The 12,874-nt window shown below is 31.0% G+C and overlaps 1 protein-coding gene across 2 annotated transcripts in view; it reads left to right on the forward strand.

Annotated features, from left to right (window-relative positions):
• The first annotated feature begins 6,225 nt into the window (after positions 1-6,225).
• LOC117170632 overlaps positions 6,226-12,874 on the forward strand; it is a 25,837-nt gene continuing 19,188 nt past the window's right edge. For both annotated transcript variants that reach the window (XM_033357539.1, XM_033357546.1), the window contains exon 1: positions 6,226-6,408. The gene's annotated coding sequence lies outside the window, so the exon portion shown is untranslated. The remainder of the gene's footprint in view (positions 6,409-12,874) is intronic.

A 12,874-nucleotide genomic window follows, 5' to 3' on the forward strand; every position in this document is an offset into this window, starting at 1 on the left:
AATGCATTCAAATATATTTGAGAATCTTTAAAATACTGTGAAATTTTTCATTCAAAAAATATCATTTTGGGACTTTTAATTTCTTTCATTCTGTGAAAATTTGAATTTTCGATTTTCCAGGAAAATTCAAAAAGTTGTTATGATAATCTTGCATGGCATTCAAAAATAAAAATGTTTCTTTTGTTGACTTTATTCATATCATGCGTAATTTGGTTTAAAATGTTCATTTTTGGTTTTATTAAAAAAATTAATTAGGACAAATTGTTCGAATTTTTGAAAAATGCGAATTTCCGTACAGAGAATTTTTAAATCTTAAAAAAAGTGGTCTCAAATATATTCAAAATGAACTCACGTCTTGAATTTTTATCCAAAATGGCTGGCTAACGAACTTGACCTTTAGTTTAGGACAATAAAAGAGTTTACCAACAACCAATATAATAGATTAATTTTTTCAAAAGTTATTGTGAAAATAAACAGACATACATTTAAACAGACAGACATACATAAAGACATACAGACAGGCAGACACATTCGTAGAAACCTCCTTTTTTGATTCAGGAGGTCTCAAAACGTGGACATTTGATAAAAACTGGGGGGTTTAAATTTTACACAAATCTAATACCTTCTCTGATGAGAATATAAAAATAATTCCTGACCAGAAAAAGCTTATTTTCAACAAAATAGCTTAATATTTAACATAAAAGATTAATTTTTAATAAAGACGTTTTTTTAACAAAATAATTCCATTTTTATCCAAAAAGTAGCATTTTTAGTCAGACGAGTTAAATTCTGAACCAAAACTATAACAATAGACTTTTCAGCCAAAAATAGTTGGAATTTGTTATTAGAATCTATCAATTGAGTTCGAATTAAAGCAAAAAAAGATATAAATATGAAATATTCAAATAATTTTGAAACTTTTAAAATTATTATGTTTTTCCAACTTTCGCAAAATTCGCAAACTTTTTTCAAATTTATTTTTAGGAAACGTACTAGATGTTATCTAAATTAGTAACATTAATTCTACTAAACCTAAATGATTTTTGGCACGACTTCATTTTCCCTTTAATTGATAAAGTAGTTTAGAAGGCTCCTTATTACAAAAATTGACGAAATGATGAAATGTTAACTATAATATCTTAACAATTCTGCATTATTCTTGATTTCCGTTATTTCCTTCCAATAATAGAATTTACTATAAATATTAAAGTATTTTTGGGTTGTTAGTATTTTAATTTAGGAGAATAATGGAATTTTTAAAAGCCCATTTTCAAAATATTTATAAAAAAAAGTTTTCATCTTTTTTCAAAAGTATCTTTAATAGCAATGTTCGTGTTCATACACTCAACTCCCGATATAAGACCGGTTTCAAGCATGTCCTGCCCTAGCACATTGTCTCTTTTGGCTTTGCGTCTCCTCTTATCACAAAATTGTAAAGGCCATCAATTCTAGGAATAATTTTTAATGGGGGGGGGGGAAGTCTTATATCGGGAGTTGAGTGTACTTTTACTAGCTTTTACACTGATCACACACACAAACCCTGATCAATTTCAAGTTTAAACTGATTTTTGGGAAGGAAAATACAATTTGAAGTGGATTTTTGAAGTGATAAATTCTCATGACACGGTAACGCTTCCTCTCTTCTATACCTCCTTCGCTTCTCCCACGGACTGACTCTTTCAAACCCTTTCCCGCCCTGCTGCTCCTTAGCTTCTTTTACTACTCTTAATGTCGCCCCTCTCTCGCTCCCTTTCTCTCCTTCCTTTGCTCTTACTCTCGCACCGAGACTTAAGAGTATTAGCACATTAGCAGTGTATAGCAGAATGCGCTCACAAATATAGAAGTATATAGCGGTATGAGCTCTTCTTGGAGGACGTGGTTTCTACACGTGCTAACTGTTTTAAATAAACTTACTTTTTCATTTTGAACCTACTTCCAAGGTGTCTAATTAATTCGAATAATATTTAAACTATTTTTTATGTTGAAAAATTTCAAAGAAAGCTCACTGCAATGTCAACTCTGCACATTAGATGAGAGCTTGTGTTTTTATTCTTATTTTTAAATTCGAATTCTACAATTACTGAATCAAATTTTTGCATTATTTAGATTTTGCATAAGTGGACAACAAATTTTTAATTGTAGAATGTATAATTTTCCGTCGTGAATTTCTCTCTCTTATAGTTCTAAAAACAAAAACTAAAAATTTGAAAATGTTTTGAACAATGAGCATAATGTGCAAAATAATTAGAAGGAATAAATTCTATTGTCGTAAAAATTGAAAATAGTATACCAGAAACCTGTCATTACCTAATGAAGTTCTCACGCAGCAACAAGAGAACGACGAAAGCATCTGCATAATAATTAATCGCAGCTTCGTTTCGTACTTACATTTCTTATTATGTTTTTTTTCTGCAACATGCAAGAAATAATATAACGACATACGCCTACTTTAAATTCACTCATTGTGAGCAATAATTAGTGAAAATTAATTTTACTTTCTGCAACTGATGTTAAAAAGTAGTCATTAATATTTATTTCCTACGACTATCACCTGAGAAGCAGTCTTTCGTATAATATTATTACGCATGATTATAGATGTTTTATAATATTGAAAAAAAGATTTAATCTTATTTAGCGTATCAGGATTTGAAAAATTAAAATATAATTCGGTGGAATCTTGTCACAGAGAAATCGCAAACTTTTTATTTATCTTAAAATTAGTTAGAAACGCTGTTGCAGGTGCCTGACGTATTTTCAAGTTATTAATCAACATAGTTGTCGACTTTTTGCAGCGTTTATACCCAATTTCATTGTTAAAAAACCCGGAGGGTTTTCTGTGATTTTAGTGCATTTTCATTTTTTATATATTTTGCATAAACCAATATGTATGAATACTTTTAATGCAATGCACTGTTTTGAAAGGACACAAACTACTTTGGACATTATAAAATAGATAAATAATTTTAGAAATAACAAGATCCGCCCAGTAATTTCTTTAAAAATGTAGTAATTGGAACATTTCTGTTCAGCTCGAGGTTCAGCTTATTTGGAACTCATGCACACAGTTGAAGTAGTATGCAAATTGCTGCGGGTATGCCTTGAGGACAGCAACAGGTGTAAAACAGATTTCAGTAGATAGCAGCAGGTTTGCTGCTGTTTTCATTCAAAATGAGCACGTAGGTGTTCTCATTTTCTATAATTAGAATGCGCTTCAAACATTTGATTATTTTTCTTTTGTTTGTAAATTACGCACTATATCGTAATTGCTGGAGCAGAGGTTTAAATCTATTTTCCTCTACCTAATTGTCTAAGTCTGGAAAAGAGATTGGAGGGCACACATTCTGAAATGAAGATAGTGCGAACAATTTGCAAATTATATATACAAAAATGTGGACTAATTTTTAATATTATATAAGAATACTACAACAATGAATATTATATACAATAATAAAGATATTAGATATAAAAATAAGAGACTACAATTTACCGTCTTTTGAAGTTAGAATATTATAAATAGTATTATTTTATATTTCATGGTACCTATCGTAATTTATCGCGACTGAAGGCTCAAGGCAGAAGATCCCACCAAACCAAATATTTCGCACTTAAAGTTTTGTCAATAATACCATATCGAAGGAGAGGATTTTTTGCAAGAGATATTTTTGTATTGATGTAATGAAATATGCATGGAAAAGGTTCGCCTTAACTTCCAACTTTTTTATTCATTTCGAAACAGATGTCCACCTCTTACTGTGTCTCTGCTCTAAATCCCTCACCGCCTTGAAAAAAAATCCGGCTATAATTTACCTTCACCTCTAACCTGATTTCTAACTGAAGTTTTAACTTTACCCCCAGCTTTGCTTCCACATTCATCCCCGATACCATCTCTAAATAAACTGCGGCTCTATTTTCGTGTCCACCTTCATCACATTTTTTAAATAAATCCTTGGCTCTAACTGTACCTTCGCTTCTAACTCCGTTTTCAACTTCGCCTCTAACTATTCTCTTTTTGACTCTCTTTGTTCTTTTATTTTTACTTTCTTTTTGCCTTCACCTATAGCTGAAACTTCAACAGCACTTGCAAATAAATCTCGTGCTGTGGTGCCGCCTCTGCTTCTTACCCCGCTTTTAACTTCGCCTCAACCTTCAACTCCGACACTGTTTATAAATAAATGTCCATTTCTAACTTTACTTCCAATAACAACCTTATCTCCAACTGCGCCTTTAAATCTGCTTTGACCACCACCGCTAAATTTGCCTCTGCCTCTAAGTTCTTCACTATTTCCAAATGATTATACGAAACAAAAGACCTTGGCCACTAATGGACCCAAGTGGGGAACCTTACATAACGATTTCGTGAGGATCTTCGCTTGGGGTGATTTTTAGAGAGATTGATCAGCCACCTGGGTCGGAGCAGTGTTGCGAAACGAACGTGTTGTTTAAGTAAATAACACGAGCATTCTGGATCAATCTGAAAATTCTCTATTCCTTCCACACACTACTCCTTTCCCCTATCGAGTGAGTCACGCCTACCCCGAAAGGAAAATGGCTTAATGGTGTAATAATAATAATTATTATACGCTTTAACTTTATCTCCAATACCAACTTTAACTCCACCTTTGAATCTCCGGCTACAATTCTACCTGCACGTTTAACTTCGCCTCTAACTTTGTCTCTAACTCTAACTCCAACTCTGATACCATTTCCAATCAAATCTCCAACTGTAGTTCCACCTCCGCCTCGTTCTCCGATTTCAAATTCACCTCGACATTCAAGCCTCGACCTTTAACTTCGACACTATTTATAAATAAATCTCCGCCTGTAAATTCACCATTAATACGAACCTCAACTCCAACTCCGTCATTCAATCCGCATGGACTTCCACCTCTAACTTTTCCTCTGCCTCCAACTTTGTTACCATTTCCACATATACCTCCAGCTCAAATTTTAACCTCGTCTCTAACACAGCTTTTAAATTCCTCTCTAACTTTAACTTAAAATATCCAGCTCTAACCTAACTCACGTCTCTAACACCGTCATTAAAATCATCTCCAACTTTGCCTCTGCCTCCAATACCTCCACCGTCGTCAAATACAGCTCAGGCTAAAACTCTACCTTTGTTTCCAACTCCGCTTTCAACTTCACCTCTTTGTCTCTTACTCTACCTCCAACTCTGACACCTTCTCCAAATTAATCTACGGCTGCAACTCAACTTTCGCCTCTAACCCCACTTTTAATTTTACCTCTTCCCCTAACTTCGCCACCATTTCAAAATAAATCTCCAACTCCGACTAGATCTCTTAATTCGCCTCTCCCTCCTACTTAGTCACTGTCTCCAGATAAATTTTCTGCTCCTATCCACCTCCACCTCTAACTGTCTTCCCAGAACTCCAACTTCAACTCAACCACATACACTTCCATTAATGTCTCCATTTCTGCTTTCACAATATTACAAATTCCATTAATCTCAAACAATAAAAAATTGGATGTTATTTATTAAAGTTTCCTTCTTTTCTATTCTTCTTTTTGTTTTATTCTTATCTCTCACTATGCAAGACAAATTTCGACGTGTCCAAATGACAAGGTGCCATCTCAGCAGAACCAAATAAAAAGGTTCCGTACTTCAGAGGACGTTGGTGTTTCCAACACTATTTATATGGGATTATTAAGCTTTCATGTTTCCCCACCTGAGATCGCACCTTTTTATTTCATCCTGCCGAGATGGTACCTTGTCATTTGGACACGTCGATTTACGAGTTGTTCAAACGACAGCAATTAAATAATCCTATTGTGTCTAAAAATAAAACATTTATTACCATTTGTTATCCTGGACTACAAATATGAAATTTGTACTTAACTTTTATTCATCATCTGAGCAACTGTATCTCATATCTTTTAGTAAAATACTCTCCAGTAGTTTATTCGCAAAAATGTAATGAAGTTCTACATTATATTTATCTAGAATATAAAATTTCTGTTACACAATTATTCATAGCAAAAATGAAACATTCCAAAAATGCGTCTTCATTTGTATGTAGCCACACGTTAATGGAATCACGTTGATGGTTCACATACAATTGCACACATGTATATAATTGTACTGACGGGACAAATAATTACATAGTCGACTCACTCACATTTCCTTTATCAGTTGGCGCTGGAGAGCGCCTCATGTCCCACATTTGAACATTTAGCTTCAGTGTCAGCGTGAGGCACATTCCTATCTGCGTAAAGTGTAAGCGGAAGGTCTTCCGCTTGAGATTGAATGATCTAGTGAGTCTGTGTGATTGACTTTTTGAATCAGCCAATCACGAGCGATAGATCATTGTCTGTCAAACCGAAGAAAACCCTTCTTGTGTACTGTGATGCTGTGAAAAGAGAGGATTTGTTGGCGTACAAGGTGGAAAGGTATGAGAAATTTTTTTAAACATTGTGAAAGAATAAATGAACACTATACAATGTCTTATACAATGTACAATATATAATACATTTATGATAATTTTATGTAATATTTCACAATTACACTATTTGCAGTAGAGTGCCATTATCATTTTAATTATAACGCTGCGTAACGAAGTTGATAAAATTTGCGATTATTTGATTTTTTTTTATAATTATTTATGTATTTTGAGGAGTCGATTCTGAAACTGATCTTAGTTTTTTCTTAGCATCAATATTTTTCGGAGATATTCAAGATTGAATGGGCAGTAGCACATACAAAATGAAAAAATCATACTGCGCATGTGTAAAAACGTAATTTTGGAAAACATAACATCATGGTAAATGGGTTAGGTCTTAATTTTAGCCCTATAAGAAACCTTTAGAATTTCCGGTTCGTTTGAAACAAGGTTTCAGAAACAGCCTTCACTTTCTTCACTTTTTAAACCTGTTTTTCGGAAAAAAAACATACTGAAATAGCCTATCAATAATTGATAACCAAACAGTGTAATTCATGTTAACAGTACATTACAATTTGCAATGTCTCCTTACGTTAAAAAAATTGTAAAAAGTAAAAAAGGTAAAGTTTGAAATTTTCTTATAAATTACACAGAAAAAAACTTAGGGTGAAAAGTGATTTAGATAAAACTGCCGGGGGTGATCTTGGCATGCAAAAAAAATAAATAAATAAAGATCGCCAAGGGAAAAATGAAAGATCACTCATTTTTTATTTTACTCGGATACCGTGCTTCATTTATCAGTATACAGTTTTTAAATAACATTACTCGATTAAGAATAATTAGCATTCATAGTAATTCATATTTGCAGTTGCGATGAAAAGATAAGGTATGATTCACTCAAATTCTTATCGACTTTTATCGCGTCAAATTGTAAAGATATTTTAAAACTTTTGTCGCTTACCTTGATGTTGCGCCTACTTTCATTCGAACATGAGATTTCTTTAGGCATTATTTATAATGTAGGTTATTTATCTTTACATATCTTAAAAATGATACCGAGCAAATTTTAAGTTTTTTATAGCAGTAGCTTTAAACGGGGTAATTTCGGAGACATGTGGGGTGTATGGGAGAAAATAAAAAATTTGGATTTGTGAGATTTTGAATTAAATGAAAAAAATGATTTCTGATTGACAAAAAACATTTTTTTATTCGTATTAATTACAATACGTGTATAATTAATGATTTCAGATATTAGAAAGCACGGTTTTAATTTAAAATGAGAATTTTTTGTACATCATGACAATATTTTGATATAAACCATTTACTATATTTTTTAAGTCAAAGTAATAATCAGATCTGCTTCTCGAGGCTTAAAATATCATAACTTCATCATATAATTAATTAAATAAACAACTACCAGAATAATGATTAATTCATATCGAATATTTACGGAAGCTGACTGAGGTTTAATATTGTTTTAAAAGTTTCATGAAATTTAAAGAGATTTAAAATAATTGAATTGAAGTGCAAAGAATTATCCAAACTATATGAGAATTTAAAAAGATTTTTAAGGTTTTAGGGTATGTTTTATGATTTCAAGGGAATTCACAAAGAGTGAAAGGCTTTTTGTGGGATTTTGACACATATAAAAACGACCGAACATTTTATAATATTTGTATGTGTCTCCAAGAATTTCAGAATAATTAAGGTTTTTCGTAGAATTTCAAAAAATTGAAAAGATTTTATAATATCTAGGATCTTTTTAAAGATTTAAAAGAATTTAAGAAAATTTCCAGCACTGCCAAATATTTTTAAGGATTTTTAAGGGTTTTAAGAAATGTTATGCTATCGTAAAAGATTTCCGAGGATTTTAATAAATGTAAGGGATTTTAAAGGGTTTCAATTAGTTATATAAATTGATTTTGTAGAATATCAAAAAATTTCATACGAATTAAAATATGTTAAGGGTTTTCAAGGAATATCATCAAGAGCTTTAAAAAGTCTTAAAAGATTTCAAAGGATTTTAAATATTTTAGGGTGTTTTAAAAGATTTCAAGCAATTTTTTAAATATTTTAATAAATTAGGAGGATGTTAAAGGATTTTAAGTAAATTCGGGTATTTTAAAAAAATTCTAAGGAATTTTCGAAAGATTTCAATAAATTAAAGGGAATTTTAAATATTTAAAAGATTTCAGGATATTTATAAAGATTCCAAGGAATCTTCAAAAGAGTTCAGTAAGAAATAATTTTGAAGCGTTTACAATGATTTAGGGAATTGTCAAAGGTTCCATGGAAGTTTCATAAGATTTTAATAAGTTAAAAGAATGTAAAATGTTTTTGGGTATTTTTAAAGATTCCAAAGAATTAAAAAAAATTTCTTATAAAATTGAAAGACTTTTAAAGGAATTTAAATATTTTAGGTTATTTTAAAATACTGCAAGGAGTCTGTAATAGATCTTAATAAGTAGAAAGAACTTTAAAGCATTTAAAATATTTTCGTGTATTTTCAAAGATTTCAAAAAATGTAAAGATTTTAATAAAAATAAAAGGATTTTAAAGGATTTAAAATAAATTAGGGTATAATTTTTAATTAAAAAAGAATTTTAAATAGATTTCAATAAGTAAAAAGATTTTCAAAGAATTTTAAATATCTTAGCGTACTTTTACAGATTTTGTGGAATTTTCAAAATATTTGAATAAATTGAGTGGATTTTAAAGGATTTCAAACAATTTAGGGTATTTAAAAAAATGGCAAGGAATCTTTAATAGGGCAAGAACACTAATTCTTGGCAACCCCCCCCCCCCCCCAATAGTTGGCACCCTTCTCTAGATTTTATGAAATAATAAGAGAACAGAGATAAATAGAACATTGGTTTTTATTTTTTTTTAATAGAGCAGAGATTTTTTCATAGTGATATGCATTCATCTTATGCTAAACAATAACTTATGTGTTCTGAAATTACACAGCCTTGTTTCCAGGTTGCCAAGAATGTTCAGGTTAGCTAAAGAAAATCCTTAGATAATTGCAGTTTCCAATTTAGCACTAGCAACGTTATAATTAACGGAAGTGACTATTTTTTTTAACACATTTCAAGGAAATGTTAAAATTGTTAATAAAAACATTAATAAGATTCAACTATGCAGTATGCAGTTCTTAGCACCCTCCTGCCAAGAATTGGCTTGTATGTTCTTGCAATAATTTCTATTCTTGGCAATCAGAAAAAGTATGGTTATGTTCGTTTGTTGTTTTGTAAAATTCAGAATCAAAGACCAAATTAAAGGTAAAAACAATATTTTAAAGTAAATAACTGAAGCTGTATTTAAAAGAATCAATTAAGTAATTATATTTAGTGATATTTGTTATTCAAAAATAAAAGTAAATTCGTAATTTAGCGATCTAGACTTTCCAGTAGGCTGAAAGTTTGGCGACGTCTTTACGACATCGTAACGACATCTTTACGACAACTTTACGACATCCTATGTTCATGTCGTTAAGGTGTCTTTACGATTTCGTAAATAAGTCGTATGATCTGACGATGTCTTAACGATATCGCAAAGACACCGAAACGAAATGGACATAGGATGTCGTAAAGATGTCGTAAAAATGTTGTAACGATGTCGTAAAGACGTCCCCAAATTTTGTGCCCGCTGGGTTAACCACATATCAGTCTAATGTATATCACTCACAACTAGTCTGTCCAACAAAATTACTGCCTGATTTGCATAAAGAAAAAGAATCTCGGTTGTAATTTTTAACACTTCTGAAAAGGTGTTAAACAATAATAAGGCTGATTTAAATAGTGCAGAGAGAAAAGAAGTGTTTTGTAACCAGTTTTCAGGCCAGCATGCAACTGATGAAATATTACACGATTCTGCAGATTTGAGACGAAAAGCGATTTCAACCTAACATGCATAAGAAATTGCATTAAAAATATGTAAAAAATGGAAATATGCATGATTATTTGCGTTTCCCTCTAACTCCAAAACGAAGAGAAAGTCAAATGAAGGCATGGGGAGAAATTAAATTTCAGAGAAAGCCCAAGAAGATAGAAATAGAAAAATGTTATAAATCAAAAGATTATGAAAGAAAATGAATTTTCAAATATTAACGATCTTATTGATTCTTCTGAAGGAGTTACTAGAAAAAGGAAGTTAAAAGCTCAAGGCACTAACAAAAAAGAAAATCAATTTTCGAAAACAAAAACCGATTCTACTAATTCTGCTAAAGCAGTGAAAAGAAGCCGATGATCACAACTTCTCGATTTGGACTAGATAGATGCAGATAATTAAGTGATTTAAGCCAGACTATTTGTTTATAAATGAAAAATAATTGAACAATGTTTCTCTTCACTATTCACTTAATAGTGATACTATTCAAGTTTAGTTTAATCTTATTCTTTCACTATTTCATCTTCATATGACTAGGGTGCCAATAATTGGGGCCATCCCTGCCAATAATTGCATCAACCCTGCCAAGGATTGAATTTTTAGGCAAATGAGCTAATTTTAGTTATTTTTTCAGTTTCTAATATATATATTGAGGTGAATAAAGGTTAGAATTTGATATCCTATTATATTAGCATTGTACACATTTTTTTGACATTAATTTCTTTCTCAAAACCTGAAGTTTGCCTTAACCTGCCAACAATTGGGTACATTACCCTAGGCTTCAATAAGGAAAAACAAAATTAAAGGGCAGTCCACATTCAGGAGTTCTTAATGTCGCGAAAAAAATTAAAATGCTTGCATTTTGGTGAACCTTATCAAAATAAGTGATCTGGAAACAGAATCGATTGGGATAAGTGATTATGTGTAAAATACGTAAAATTACTTCAATCTTTCAGTTTCTACGATAGCATGATTCGATATTTTATTAGAAAGAAATATAACGATTTTTGTAATCCAATAAACAAACGATCCAGCACATATTACACTTAATGGCTTGCTGTGGAATTTTCTAGTCTTGAGATATTTAGTAGTTTTATAAACTACTAAATAATTTACACAAGATAACGCAATTCCATGGTAAGCTATTTACAATATACATTATAAGGGGGCGTTTATGTTTAAATGGACTAAGAGTTTTGGTTAAATCAACCAAATTCTTTCCTTAAACCAGCCAAAACACGTATTTGAATTAATTAAAATATCCCCTTGGATGAAGCAAAACGTTTGCTTGGATTAACCAAAATTTTACTTAGACTAAACAAAATATTTGCTACTATAAACCCAAAGATATGGTATAAGCAAACAAATTTTACTTACCAAACAATTTTTTTGGTTCAACCAAATATTTTGTTGTCCAAATAATAACCATAATCTAGGGTTGACTCAAGCAAATTTTTGTTCATTCAACGAAAGATTTTTCTGGGTGTAAGTAGAAAGATTTTTAAAGGATTTAGTATATTTCCGTGTACTTCCAAAGATTCCAAGAAATTTTTGTTAAATTTCAATAAGAAGCAGAAATAAATTTAAAGGGTTTTAAATATTTTAGGGTATTTATAAAGATTCCATGGAATCATCAAAATATTTTCTTCGTCGTGTGGTCAATCGCCCTCGGCTTTTTTCGACAAAAATGAAAATTTTTAAAAAAGGATTCAGAGATGCTATAAAATATCATAACGGACATCCCCGGACTCTTTTTTTGAGGGATAATAACAAAAAACAATTATTGTGCTAAATAAAAATTTTATGCATGTGCATTATTTTGAGGTTACTTTGGATTTAATCTCTGTATTTCTGATAATTTGGAAATTATTTATGAAATCAACTTTTTTGATTGCCTGCAAACAAGGTTAGTTCCGGGAGATTAGTTACTATGTTTATTTGCACGTCTAAAGTTTTCGGCCAAAAATATTGTGTAGTTTGGAAGTAACGCTCGGGAGAAGTGTAACACATATAACCTCGAAATATACACGTACGTTATTAGCAATATCATTTTTTTTTTTTTGAAAAAAAACACAAAAAAGTGTGCGAGGACGTCCGTTAGCATGTTCTCCATCATTTCTCTAATTTTTAAGACAAAATATTTATTATTTTAGAAAAAAGTCAGGGGAACCTAAAACTGGTAAAATCGACAATTTTCTAAGTATCACATGTCCTTAATATTGCTATAAATTGAAAGGATTTTAAAGGATTTCAAAAATTTTAGGGTCTTAAAGTTTCGAAAGATTTTTTAAAAGGTTCCAATAAATTGAAATGATTTCCAATTATATTATGGACAATTTTTTTGGTAACTCTTGTTACCGCATGCTAAAAGAATTCGGGGATATTTAAAAACTGATTATAGACACTTTAACTGAAAAATGAGGCCCATGAAAAGCATCGATGAATCGGAATGTATAAACCAAGACCAAACCGAAAAGCCATTTTAGCTAGCTTTTTGTATACAAATCTAAAGAATAGATCGACTTTCGCAAAAGGCCCACTATTTATCGAAAAAAGAAGTACATAAAAGAGTTCTCATTAATCATGTG

This window comes from Belonocnema kinseyi, chromosome 1, assembly GCF_010883055.1.
Source record: "Belonocnema kinseyi isolate 2016_QV_RU_SX_M_011 chromosome 1, B_treatae_v1, whole genome shotgun sequence".
Lineage (NCBI taxonomy): Eukaryota > Metazoa > Arthropoda > Insecta > Hymenoptera > Cynipidae > Belonocnema > Belonocnema kinseyi.